The following is a 14551-nucleotide window of genomic DNA, read 5'->3' as shown; positions in this document are numbered from 1 at the left end:
CCAGTTCAGATAATCTGTCCTTAGTTTCTTTCAAGCTGTTATGCCAGTTTTCGATAAAGTTCTTAGTTTCCTGGTAATCTCTTTGAACCTGCTTCACGTATTCTATGCTTTCTCTATTTTCTCCATCAAACAATTCTCCCCTCTTTTTCTGTTCTTCCATTCCACCATCTGTTTTTTCTTGGGAGGTGCTTAGCATTTCTCTAACTATTCTGCTTATGTCTAGCTTCAGGTCATTAATAATTTCATTCCTGAACTTGTCTATGAGGCTCTGGAGAAAGCCCTTTATATCTATTGGTACTGTGTCTGCTGTTGTCTCTTTCTCAGGATTGGAGGCCGAGTACCTTTTCTTGTTGCTGCCTCTTCCCATATTCTTTATTCCTTATATATGCAAGCGTATATAGGAGGCCCAGCTTCCTTCCCTGTCTGCCACAGTCTGATTGAATTGTGCCGGCTAGGTGTTCCGGCCCACTGCAGTGCACCAGGGAGTTGCAGACCAGGCAGCCTATGCGGGGCCTCCAGGTCACCTTCAGGCGCTGGGATCTGGGTTGTGCTAGCCTACTGGGTCTCAGCCAGCGGCGTCACGTAGGCTAGGCACTGCTCACCAATCCTGCTTGAGAGGGGGATACGTGACTGAAGTCACTGCAGCGCCCTGTTCCCGCAAGTCTGCTCGGTCCCAGAATGTCCTCTGTTGGAGTCTCCTAGACCGTGGAAGAGTCCCAGTTTCTCTCACCCACTGCAGGTCAATGCACAGCTCCCTGCCCGTCCTGCTTTCAACTCCGTTCACCGATTCCCGTTCTCAGAGCTTTCGCTCGTCTCTCTCCCTGCCAAGCTGATGTAGACGCAGCAGCGGTGGTGGGAAACCCAAATCGCAGCTTCCAATGGCATGGGCTCCAGCTTCCACGCTGAGGCTTTTCTGTTCCTGTTATAGCACCAGGATTGCTTTCCCAGTTGGTTTCTCTCAGCCCAGTTCATTTTTGGGTCAGCAGGGTATATCTCCTCTTGCTTAGGATTCCTCACTCCACACCATTCCTGGATTCTAAGATGGGTCTTTCAGAGAGCCTCCATAGCTGCTGCTATCTGTCCACCATGTTCTCCCGGAAGTTCCCTTTTCTTGGTTATTAAACATGAGTATTCAACTGTAGACCCCCACCCCACTTTCCTGTATCATTGTCAGAATAAAACGAGATCATATAAGGATCATAGACATAGGTATCACTTTACAAGTCCCTATAAGCTGGGAATATCACAATATGTGATTCAAATCAACTAAACTTTTCCAACACACCTCCTCAGTCCAACAAGGAAATTATGTTCATCACTTCGGCATGAAGAACTGAGTCATGGTTACCATGCACACCGAGACCTGGAGACCCCATTCCCAGCATGTGAGCTCCAGTTCACCCCAGCCTTGAACTGCCATGCTCTGGGCTGGAGCACACAGCCACACCCTCGCAGCCTGTCTGGCCAGTCTGCCAGTCTGTGGAGTGTGATCTGCAGGTGGAGTGGACCTTTGCTGTCCTCTGTCTCCGGGAGTTCCTCCTCTTCAGTCTGGCGAAGCCTCTATCTTTCTGTGTCTTCACATTTTCCTCTGGATCTGTCTAGAAGGGCACAATTCCTGCAACAGCTCACAGGCAGGGATGCCCCAGGCCAGCAATCTGGGAGGGACACATCCTTCCCAGGCTGGACACAGTACAAGAGGTAGAGACTGCAGAATTAAATTCCACTGTAAGGAGCACACCCAGGTCCTCTCACAGGGCCCACAATGGCTCCCCAGTGCCCCCTAAGACTCAATTCTGTCCAGAACCAGAGCCACTGGGGCTCTCTCCAGGTGACCAGCAAAATCTCAGCAGCCTAGGTTCTGGGACATAAGCTCTAGTGCAGTAAATTGAAATTAATTGTTCTTTTTCAGAAAACCTCCTTCAAGTTGGAGGAGCAAAAACTTTAGATACCTCTTGAATGAGGAAAATGCAAGGAGAAAAATTATTCATTAACACCTCGAAAATCAATTTTCCATGTGCAGTTTCTGAAACTGCATAATTATCTTCCATTTTATGTTCTGTACTGGGAATCAAACTCATGACCTCATACTTGCCTGGCAGGTGCTGTGCCACTGAGCTGTATCCCCAACCCTCATTTCCTTTTTTGGCTGTGTCCATTCCATGTAGACAGGAGGACGGATTCACTGAGTTTCTGGGCAGTCCTAGACAAGCCTGCCTAGGCTTGGAACCAGGAAACCGGAAGATGACCTTAATGTTCCCATGTGGTAGCTCGTCTGTCTAGAGTGAGGTCCTTGACATTCATTTGTCCACCAAGCCTGACGTCCTCTACCATGGAATTCAGTGGGATTCTCTGATTTCTGCCAGTGCTCTGCACCAGGGTGGGCTCTGGACTGGATCATAGAGGATGCAGCTCAGGCCTGAAGAGTTCACCTACATTGTGTGTTAGGGTTCACATCTGGATTCCCCCGAAGCTGTCTGTTGCACAGCTGGGGCCTTAGAGAGTGACTGGGCCATGGAAGTGCTATCTGATCACTGGATCAGGCTGCCAGTGAGTTTATAAATGTAGTATTGGAGGGGTCTGGTCAGAAGAAGAGAGCAGGTCATGGGGCTTGGAAAGCCTTGTCCGCTCTCCTGGCACCTTGATCTCTCTCTGCTTCCCAGGCTCCATGGCAGTTCTCCTTCACCAGGTCCCTCTGTCTTGCCTTGGAGCTGGTGCCCGTGGACTGAAAACATGAACCAAAGTGAGCCCCTCCTTTACGTCATGGGTGTCAAGTATTGTGTCCTGGCGAGAGGAAAGTGCCTAAGACCCCACGCCAGCCATCTCTGCCTAGAGCTTGAGTTGTGCCTTTGTGCACGTGCACACAGGAGCTGAGCCCCTGCCCCTCATAGGCTGGCCCCACACACATCCTGGAACGCACCTGACCTGCCTCTGGACTGGAATGTGAATCACAGAGCCTGCTCCGTGAGAGGAGATGATGGCAGTGCAGAGCAGCCGATGGTGACTCCAGAGCCATCGTCGCCACGGTGAAGCCTGGGATGAAAAGCAGTTGACATTTATTTAGTTCTTACCAGGTACCATTTCATTCTGACAACCCCTGGTAGGCACATTGTCATTACTTCCATTATTACACCCATATATGGGAAGCTGAGTGACAGAGGGGCCAGGACTGCCCAGTGTGACCCCCAGTGATGGCGCTGGGAGCTGACCCGAGCAGTGACCACACTGGAAAGATGCTGTGTCCAGCCCGAGATGCACTGTAATGTGAAATGCACGCCAGACACAGAAAGCTCAGCGTGTTAGGGGCGTGCGCTGCCTCAGTAAGTTTACATGGGTTATATATTGAGATGTTGGCTTCTTCCCTGGAAGCCATTTTATCTGTATCTTAAGTTTATTTCAGTGGAGAGGCTGGAATTTTTTTTTAATTTCTCATATAGTATATGACATATATCTACTGGATAGAAATCACTGTCTGGAGAGTTCACTGTTAAATACACCACACTGTGGATACTGGTTCCTTTGGCCTCCTGATGGCCAAGAGCAGCAGTCTTGTCTTGTCTTGTGTTTTTTTTTTTTTTCTTTTCCTTTCCTTTCCTTTTTTTTTTTCCTTTCTGTACCAGAAATTGAACTCAGAGCCTCACACATGCCAGGCAGGCACCGTGCCACTGAGCTATGCCCCTGGCCTAGGAGCAGCACTTTTATTCTGCGAAAGAAAAATAATGGAAATGTGATCCATCAGTGTGGTCAGTAGCCATGGGGTAAACACGGTGGCCTCTTGGCCCCTGGTCGGTGCTCTGAGCTCTGCCTTCATGCAAAATTCTTAAGGTCTGTAAGTATGCCGAAGGAATTCTTTGATGCTTGTGTTACATGACACTTTCCAGAATTCCAAACTAGGACTGATAAAACTGTTCTGTCTTCCAAAAAGAGAGGTGTCCACATTGGTCGTGAAAGCTCTTCTTGGCTTCAGGGTCACACAAACTCATAACTGAGTATGAGGACCCCCACCCCATTCTTCTTCCCATGCAGAGACTTACTGTTCATTCCTGGGATATGTATATGCCTTATGCAAATTCTTGAAAAGCTAATGGAAATATCTTCTTTACATTAATGTTGCATGTAATTGTCATGGAGTACAAATGTCAGCCTGCAGTTGTTCTGATATGCACTGGCGTTTGGCAGGCATTCCATACAACCTGACAGTATACTCAGAAACCAGGCAGGGTACCCAAAGGCTTGGTTACCTCACCAGAAAATGATGGCATTTTACAGCATCAGCGAGTCCTGCTCCTCTATGAGCTGTCACTTCCCCCTGCTTCTCACGCCTTCTGGAGTGGACACAGGGAGAGCCCTTCCTACCTTGTTCCCCACTCTTGGGCTCTCAGATCCAAGCGCAGCCCTGAGATGTGAGAGGGTGAGTGTTGGGCACAAACACACCCCAGCCGGGCTGACCCAGTGGTCATCTCCCCTGCCAGGTCCCACATCTCCGTGTGCCTGGGTCCTGTGTCTAGGGCGGCCCCCTCTGCACCCTAAATTCAAGGCTTCCAAAGAAAAGCAGTCGGAAAACGCCTCTCTCCTCTCCTTTCCTTACCTCTCCTCTGCTCTCCTCCCTTCTCCTCTCTTCACCTCTCCTCCCTTTCCTCCACCCTCCTCTCCCCTCCCTGCTCCTCTCCTCTCCTCTGGTCTCCTCTCCTCTCTTCCCCTCTCCTTCCCTGCTCCTCACTGCTCCTCTCCCCTCTCCTCTCCTCTCTTCCCCTCCCCTCCCCCTCTGTTCCCCTTCCCTCCCCTCCCCTCTCCTCTGCTCTCCTCCCTTCTCCTCCACCCTCTAGCCCTCCCTATCCTTCCCCTTCCCTCCCCTCCCTTTCGCTGTCCTCTCAACTTTCCAGCGGCTTCTCGTCAACTCCAGTGAGTGCACGATCTCAGCACTGCACACAAGGTCAGCCCCAGTTTGGCACCTACCCCCTCCTCTAATTTCCTCAGCTTGGATTTAATATTCTATTAAAGTGAGATGTAATTTCCTTCTCCAACTGTGAGAGTTCACAGTGACACTGATTTCCTTAAGGCGAGCTAGATTTCATCATGGGTCTGAAAAAGTCTCTACCAAGTATCTGAAATCTTATTCAGAATGTTGCATGCACCTCTGTGTTTGTGTTCAGAAGGTGGGTTCCAACCCTACTGAGGTGACTGAGCTCTTCTCAGAGCCGTTTCCTACACTAAAGAAGCAGGAGTCTGCTTGCAAAACCATTAGCAGCCATGATATGAGGCTTCTCTCAGGTATTTACTGTCTATGACCAAAATAAATGATATCTCTTGACCTCTGCTTAATGTTATTAGGTTAGTCTCTGAAAACATGCCTGTAATTTAAGACCACTCCATTATTAACCACTATTTATTGGCCTTAAATAATGGACTTGAAGCCATAAAAAGGATAATTTCTGCCTTGAGGGTTTGCTGTGCAGCTCACAGCAGAAGCTGGGAGGGAATGGTGAGAGGAGAGCTCCAATGTTAGCTGCGTCTGCAGTTCACAGAGGCAATTGCAAGAAACCAATAACCCAAGTTACAATCCTTGAAACTCCAAATTTCAACCAGTTTCTATTTACAGAGCTCCCACCGAGTGGAAAATGTCGTAGTGGCACCCTGCATGAAAACAAAGTGAGCGTTTTATTACAAGGAATGAGCAACCCACTGGACGCCGCTGTGTGGACCGCTCGGTGTTGCGCTGGTCCCTTGGAAACAGCAGTGAGCAACGTGTTACTAGAGGACTCAGGGGTACTTTTTGTTTGCTTCTCCAGCACAAGCATTTTGTTCAGAATGGGTCACGTGGTGGGTGCTGAGGAAGGCGAATGTCAGTCCCTGTGCTGAGCGTCCAGGAAGGACACCATGCTGGGCAATTTCCCAAGTTTAAAGAGTCTCCCTGAGCTCCTGCAAAACCGAAACTCGGAGCTAGAGCCTGACTCTCAAGGAGAAGACTGAATCCCTCAAAAGAAGATGGGTAAAGAAGAAAAGCTGCCCTAACACTTCGGGGAGAACACTTCAAACACAAAAGAAATACTTGATGATACATATCCAGAGTTGTCCCTAATGGGGCCCTAGAGCTATCTCTAAACATCAAATATTACTAAACAAACGCCCCGGAGCTGAGGAAGGATCTGACCAGAAGCACAGAGTTGCCAGCAGAGCAGCAAGGTTAATTGTAGGTGGAATTAGAAGAGGGCAGGCCCCGCAGCTGTGAGTGTGCGTATCTCTGTGTGCGTGAAGCAGCTTGCAGGATGTTGGCCTGCGTCCCAAGGAGGAGTCGTCATATCCTCATTGTGCTGGAGTTGGGGTACAAGGAGAAGATAAGTGAATTTAGGAAATATGTTCTGTCACATTCAAAGCACAGCAAAAATGTCCAGTTTGGAACAGGGTAGCAGTGACAGAGACAGGGGAGAGAAAATAACAGGGAGGTGGAAAGTGGTCTGGGTGACGCTGTGGGTGATCATCCTGCAGAGCCTGAGGCTGTGTGGCCCCATGGGGGACTGGTTCTGGTCCTCATCCTGGGGAGGAAGAGGAGGCCAAACCATTCTTCCTTGCTGAGGCCTTAACTGTGAATCTGGGGGCACCGCAGGCTCTGTGGCTGCTGCTGGGGAGGGATGGTGTGGGAAGCTGCCCAGCAGGGTGATGTGTGGTTATTCGTTTTCACTGTAAATGGTATGAGGTTTAAATACTGATTCTAACACACTGGCCTAAACTAGGGATAAGACTGACCTAGTTTCTATGCCACTGAGTCTGTATATCTGTGCAGGACAGTGCACAAAGAAATTAGTTACATACATCTGATCACTGAGGGTGCTACTAGAAAGCAGAGCACAGTGGAAATGGAGACAAAGGAGCAAGGTCGGAGTGGGCACACGATCATGAGACGGGGACTTTCACGGGGCTGGGACTGGTGAAGAATGAAGCAGGCAAAAGTGGAGGGGAGCAGGAGGGTAGAAATCCTGCCCATTGCTGCTCCGCCACCCCACGAGCCTCGGTCCAGAGGAACCCGGGTGCCTGGCCCACTCCCCACACCGTGGGATGGGCAGCCAGTATGGGCAGCACCCAGGATTTGGCAGCCAGCGCATCTGGAGGAACCCAGCATCAATCCACTCTTACAAGGGGAAACACTTTGAACACAAACACCTAATTTACAACTGGTTCTGTCATACAACCATAGACTTTGCTCCTATAGTCTAAAGTATAAAATCAATAATTGCCACAGTTTGTTAATTTCTAAACTGTGCTTGATGCTGTCGTTATTGCTAATTGTACTACCATAGCTAATATGTCATGTATGTTTTAATCAGTTATCACCTTTGTGTAACAATATGGAGAAGCTGTGCATTCCCCCTCCCCCCAGTGCTACACCAACAGCACAAAACAGATTCAAAGAGAATATTCAGGAAGTCGAAAATTCCATTGAAAACTGACAAAACTGTGTGAACAAAACTGAAGACAGACTCTAAGGCTTTGAGGCAGGATTGCAGCTAGTGATCATGAAAGAGAAGATCTCTTAAGAATAACAGGGAACCAGAAGATAACAATTCAACAGCTGCAACATGATGCAAAGAAAACAATATAAGACTAATAGATGTCAATGAAAAAACAGGAGTCAACACGAATGACGTGAAAAGGCTATTTGCCAAAGTGATAGCAGAAAATTTCCCAAGCATGGGACGAGAATCTGACAAACAGATAAGAGAGGCATATAGAATACAATTAGTCAAAACCAAAATAAATCTACATCCAGAAATATAATAGTCAAGATCCCAGAAGTTCAGCACAAGGACAGAATACTAAAAGCTCTTAGAGAAAAAAAAATCACCCATAACAGAAAAGCCCATCAGAATCATGGCAGACTTCTTAACACAAACCATCAAGACAAGAAGAGCTTGTAGTAAAGAAGCAAAATGCAATCTCACATGTCCAGCTCACCCAGAAAAAATACAGAAGTCACCAACATAGAAGAAAATGGGAGACACACCTGACATTTCTGAAATATAGCAACTGAAGTGAGAAACAAATCCATGAGGGAATAGAGGAAATCAGATCAGAAACAACATGTCAGGATAAAAAAGAGATGTCAACATTTATAAATGAAATGCCCAGAACATTTAGAGAGTGAGATAAGAAAGTAGACGATGATAGGAAGAGGATGGAAATCATGAATGAAAATAGGAAACATAGAATATATGAAGCAGATCCAAGAAGATATCCAGGAAAGCAAAACTTCCATTGAAAACTGGCAAAACTGCTTGAATGAAACTGAAGATAGACTCTCAGACCTTGAAGACAGGGTCGTGGCTAGTGACCATGAAAGGATTCTCTTGAAAATAACAAAATATCAGGAAAAACACCAACTCAACAGCTAGCAAGGAAAACAATATAAGAATAACGGGTGTCAGTGAAAAAGTAGGAACCAACACAAATGAAATAAAAACCTATTTGTAGAAGTCATAGCAGAAAATTTCCCAAGCATAGGAAAAGTGTCTGACATGCAGGTCAATGAGGCATATAAAACTCCAATTACTCATAACTAAAGTAAATGTACACCCAGACATATAGTAATCAAGATCCTAGAAATTCAGCACAAGAATAGGATATTAAAAGCTGTTAGAGAAAACAAGCAGATCATCTATAAGGGAAAACCCACCAGAATCATGGCAAACTTCTTAATGCAAACCATCAAGGCAAGAAGAGCTTGGTGTGAAGTATTTCAAGTCCTGAAAGAAAACTACTCCAACCCAGATTCACATACCCTGCAAAACTATCCTTCAGAGTTAATGGGAAATCAGATACTTCCACGACAAAGAACAACTGAAGAAATTCATGACAATCAAAACAACCTTACACAGAGTACTGAAGGACATTCTAGAAAGAGATTAAAATGACCACAATTCCAAGCACCACAGCAGAAAGAAACCACCAGGCAGGGCAAGCAATTAGACAGACAGGAAAATTAGAGAACCAACAGCAGAAGATAACATGACAAAGATCAGCCAATACACATTGATCATACCCAGGAATGTAAATGGCCTCAATTTATCAGGCTCCTCACAGGGGAAATTTCTAGCTCTTGAGGCTACTATGAGGGAAGCAGAAGGAAAAGCGTGCGTGTGGCCTTATTTCACTGCACAGCTCCTGGTGCATGGTACCTGTGACACGGTGGCCTTCACAGCGGGGCTCCCGAAGGTAGTGGGCAGTGCAGGGTGTGGATGAGAAGCACAGTGGGGAGCCCCTCCTGGTTCCTGAGCCTCCTGAACTAAAGCAGTGGCCGCAGGGAGGGGCTTGAAGGAGGTGCCGGAGCTGTTTGACGTGGGTGTGTACCGTAAACACACACTGCACAAGAGCGCGACTTCCAAATGCATGCCACAGGCGCCACTAACATTCGATAATGAAAGAATAACGTGGTTGAATATTTAGGGGGGAAGTGATGCTCAGGGTGACCCTGCCTCCCCAGTGTCACTTATGTTCTGGGCAGGCACGGTTCGCGGAGCCTTGGAAACACAGGGATTCTTTTCCCCAAGGCTGCCATGTTCAGCATTTTAAAGTGACATCTATTAGTTTCAGAAAGAGAATCCCTGTTTCATCCAAAGCAGTTCAGCAGCTTCTTGGCCTTGCACTCTGAGCCCTCCCCTTTCTGAAGATACCCCACAACCAAGCTGCAAGCTCCTCACGTGGAATGATTTAATTCAGCAGAGGGGGGAAATATTACCCATTAGCTCCGTTCTAATTGACTCCACTGTGTGATGTCTGGAAGAACTGATGACTCACAAGAAAATCTGACAAGACGGCCTGCAGATCGAAGGGGAATTGCAAAACCTCCGGCCCTGTACTAGATAGGCAAACTTTGGCAATATCCTGTAATAAACAGGAGGGGAAAATTGTTAGGTATGCAGCGATTTACTTGGGACAATATTTAAAAGCTTTCCATTGGCTAGAACAGCCTTTTCTTGTCTTATTTAATCTTGAGTGCCTGTTTGTGTTTAGTGCTCTTCCCCCACGAGCTACTAATTAGAACCAGACTCCTCACAGCCTCTCGGAAAGTCTCCTCAGTTAACTGTTGACCTGTGGCCCTCAGGACCTCTCCTGGATTGCTGTTATGCAAGGACTTTCTTTGGGGGAAATCCACATAAAATACAGGGTTTGGAATGGAAAAGACTTCGTCTTGTGTGGATTTACCAGAGGTGCAGGTTGGACTCGGCTCAGGGTCACCCAGCCTCAGAACCCCGTGAAGCTGGGACCCCACTGAAGGGGCCCATTCCTCACGGAGTAGCTGGGTGAGCTCGGGCATGTTCTTTTTCCATCTGCAAAATGGAGCAAACACATAGTAAATCCGGTAATTTTGGGTGATAACAAGGATATAATGAAAGAATTCACATAAAGTATTTAAGCAGCATTTCATAAATTCTGAACACAGATGTATTGTTTTATAGACTTGTAAATTTATAAGCAAGAAATGCTGGTATTAGTTATATACATCAAACCAGGTATGCAGCCAGATTAACAATTGTAATTGTTTGCTGTTTAGTTTAACTGAAAAAGAAACTGATCTCTTCTAGCAAGTATTGATTAATTTTAATTTTAATTTGTAAAATGTAAGTGAGTTTGGTTTCCATCAGTCACATTGACTGGGTCAATTTGAAGATGCCTCCAGGCCAGGGACATAGTTCAGCAGCACAGCACCTGCCTGGCAAACACAAGGTGGTGAGTTCCCTCCCTGGCACCAAAGATAAATAAATAGGACCTTAAATTTACTTGATTCACAAGTCATGTGATTTTCTTTTTGTTTCTGAAACCTAATTCATTGTTAATAGGACCTAGTAACTACGAGAAAAATAGTGCATACATTAACAGGGTCAATTTTATTAAGGATCCCTTCTATCTTATATTTCCATGTATTCTGAACAGTTTGTGCCTCCCCCAAAGTTATGAAGTGATATTAGAGTTGCCATGTCCTAAGAAATGATGCACCTATGTACTGCATCCTCAGTTCACAATTTTTTCTATGAGTCTGGTCACACAAACCAAGTTGGATTAGAACCAAATCAAATTCAATGGTTAGAGTAAATGCTGACTGTATGGAAAAATCATGATTCAGTTCTTGTCCAGTTCAATTGGTGACCAGAATTGTGAAGAGAATCAAATCCCTGAACTGAGCTACACTGTGTACAGAGTCCACCAAATAAGTGCAGGTCAGCAGTTCCGGCAGTCACCTGTGTCTGGGGGTGGATGGCCACCGCCAGGAGCGCCCCTTGTAATTGCAGAGGCCAAAGACAACTTGTATTCATCTCGTGGTGTCTCCAGACATCGGGTATTAAAATATTTGTACAGTTTTTTTCCTGATGTACACATTTTCTGGTGGATTCTGTGTTTATATGCACACACACGTATCTGCACCCAAATGAAGTGAATGAAACCACACTTCTACAGCATGCAGACTCTGCACCCCAGGGGCACAGGCAGCCTGTGACACCCCTGCAAGCCTCACGAAGCTCTTCCCCAGCCTTTCCAGGGCAGTCAGGCCTCAGGAAGGTCAGAGATTAATTCTGATGGAATGCGGAGAAGGAGCAGAAGCCGGCCCAGCGGGACAAGCTATGGGAACACAGGGCGTGCAGCTTCCAGCCGACAGCGTGCACCGTGCGGAGGGACAGAGAAAAGCAAAACGCGGGACTGTGACCGTGACCCCGCTTCACCCCCGGAGTGAGCAGAAAGACATGGGAGGCCTGAGCTTGCGGCCTGCTTTTCGGGTCTGCTGCGGAGTCCTGCAGCCGAGAGCTCAGGAAAGGACGCACAGGCGGAGGTGGACAAAGCGCTGTCCGCTCCCTCGCCTCTGCCACACTCAGAACTGCCCAGAAGCCACGGAGCTGGGGGGAATCCTCTCTAACAGCCGCGCAGCCGCCTCCTGGCAGGCGGTGTTACTTCTCCTCGGCTTTGAACTCTGCCTGTGCTGCTCTCCCGAGGAGGGGGGCGTGGGGAACACGTCTGGACCGCGATGTGGGCTCAGCCCCTCACCGAGCATCACACCTGAGCCCGAGGTCCCCTCTCCCTGGTCACAGACTTCAGGTGTGTGAGCGTCGGGAGGACCGAGAGGCTACACCGAGCGGAGAGAAGCCGAAAGCCCTGGGAAATGACCCAGGAATGGACCCTGCAGTAAAGCCTGTCACTCCACCAGGACAGCAAAGAGGAACAGAGACTCTCTGATAGACATTTCAATATTTTCATATTTTAATATTTTAAAGGAAGAAATATATGTTTGCCAGGACTTGGCATGTTTCGTGGACAAGGCAGGAGTTCTTTAGGATTCGATCATTTTCTTTTGCACCAGGGCGGGCAGTGGAAAGAGCTCCAGAGGCGGTTTCTGAGCCTGGTGATCACCATGACCTCAGGGACCCTGCAGAGCCACTGTCCCAGTCCTGGGCAGAGCAGACTCGGTCCATGCACGAGTTCCAGTGCTGCGTGCAGGCACCGACCCTGGGCACCACAGGAAGCAGGCGGAGGTGGTGGGGCGGGTGCTATAACTGTGCTTATGCGAAATGATTTTAGAAAAATTACAGAACAGAAGCTTATAAGGTAAAAAGCATGAAGTCTTTCCTGCCACTTCCTGGATGCCTACAAATTATATTCTTCAAATATAAGCAGGCCTCAGGGCTTCTTGCCGGCTTTTTAGACATTCTTTATTAGCAGTAGTTTACACATGGATATATTCTCATACACATGCGGAACTGTTATATACAGGGCCTAAAGGTTATGTAAACAGATCAAGCTGTAGGCCCCGTTTAACGATTTGCCCTCATTTAACATCTCTTGAATGTTTCTCTCTCTTTCTTCATATGAAACTTGAAATTCAAGTTTACATATAATTCTGAAATAACTATTAATATATAATTTATGTACAATTATTTATGCCCTTGCACAAGTTTTCAGGAATGGAATTATTAGAGTCAATTGTAAAAACATATGTAAACTTTAGTCAGCTGTAACAAAGTCCTAGAAATCTAAAACTTATACTTAGCTCAAAAATAAATCTTAATGAGAAGTACTGTATATAGATCTGAATAAAATATTCAGAATATAGCACAACACAAATATAGAGGACCTGAAACATGAAAAATAATTTCATAATTACAAATAAGCTTACATCAATAAAATCCAGAACACTAACAATAACTATAATTTGAATGCAAGTAGAGAGAAAAGACAGAGAATTTATAAAAGAAGGAAAGTTAGGTGTACAGAGCCTCCAAAGAATGCTGAAAATGAATCAAAACACAACACAGGTGAAAAAGCACAGGTTTCAACTGGGAGTAAACTCAGTTCCAGCCATAATTAAAATGTGGCCTATGCTCATGGGCGTAGTGATGCACAGGCCTGAAACTCCAGCACTGGGAGGCTGAGGCAGGAGAATCGCAATTTCTAGTTCAGTCTGTGCAGTTAGTGACATCGGAGTCCTCTTTCAAGGGGGAAACACAGGCTGAGGTACAGCTCAGTGAGGCCCTGGGTTCAATCCCCAGCACCAAAGTAGAATGACTTCCAACTAAGCCACTGTGAGCCACAGTTGATTTTCAGAAACATCCTAACTAGAGGAGAACAAAGGGAGGGTGTTTAGAATTGGCTTATCAGTCACTGGTAGAACTAAATTTTTTATTAAGGTCTTGGGGCTTAGTTCTACATCATTGTTTCAGGTGAGAAACTCAAAGGACGGGTGAAGAGAGGAGACAGGAGATCAAGGTAACTGTTTTAAAATAGGTACCAAATTTGAAGGGCTGCTGTGCAGAATAGAAGGCTGCTTTGCATGGGCTTAATTTGATTGACTGTCACACAAAATGGAAAGTAAATGTGTTCTATGTGGCTAAGATATGTAACTCCACATCCATTATCAAGTTAATAGAAAACTTACCTGATTAGTGGAAATAGACAGCAATGGGATACAGGCGGGGGTGCAGGTCGGCGGCCAAGCACTTGCTTAGCGCACACGAGATCTGGGTTTCATCCCTGACTGCAGAAGCGGAGGGAGGGCACCGGGAGGGGAGGAGGGGAGGGAGCAGCTCTTTCACAAAAGGTAGTGAGAGTGTCCTTGTTAGGGAACGCTGGAAAGAAGGCTAGAGGGCACTTGGCTAGGACAGGGAGAATTCAGCAAGGGTGTGGGAAACAGAAAGCCTCAAGCTTCACATTGGCCTAGGAGACCTGAGCCTCACTTGGAAACGGTGGCACTGAGTGGAATCGTCTTGCCTGAGGATCCCACTTAGCCAAAGATCTCAATCTGTTTCCAACAGCAAAGGACCAAAATAATACATATGCAATGGTTGGGTGTTGGCCTCCTTTGTAAACCTAAATTTTTTTAAAGCAAAGAAATTCCTATTCATGCGTATTTGTAGGTTTAAAAAAAATTTTGGTAACTGTATACACTTAAAGTTTGAGCCCTGCAAGAAAAGTCAAATAAAAACATTAGCAAAGCTCTCATGACCAGTGAAAACCAGGCAGGCAAGGATTCTGTGTCACTGGCTGAGGTCTGTGTTCTGGACAAGTGATGGGGCGG

General features: G+C 46.6%; 1 long non-coding RNA gene across 1 annotated transcript; it reads right to left on the bottom strand.

The window, feature by feature from the left end:
- Positions 1–2300: 2300 nt before the first annotated feature.
- Positions 2301–14035, bottom strand: LOC111754602 (uncharacterized). The gene is made up of 2 exons (XR_002789291.2): positions 13913–14035; positions 2301–3030 (listed from the first exon to the last, which is right to left on the bottom strand). It is a non-coding gene; the product is annotated as an uncharacterized LOC111754602 (long non-coding RNA).
- Positions 14036–14551: the final 516 nt, after the last annotated feature.

The sequence above is a fragment of the Cavia porcellus genome, unplaced genomic scaffold (genome assembly GCF_034190915.1).
Source record: "Cavia porcellus strain 051 isolate PalLab524CR breed Dunkin Hartley unplaced genomic scaffold, mCavPor4.1 scaffold_10, whole genome shotgun sequence".
In the NCBI taxonomy this organism is placed as follows: Eukaryota; Metazoa; Chordata; class Mammalia; order Rodentia; family Caviidae; genus Cavia; species Cavia porcellus.
The sequence above is the reverse complement of the archived record's forward strand: the minus strand, read 5'-3'. Positions and strand labels throughout refer to the sequence as shown.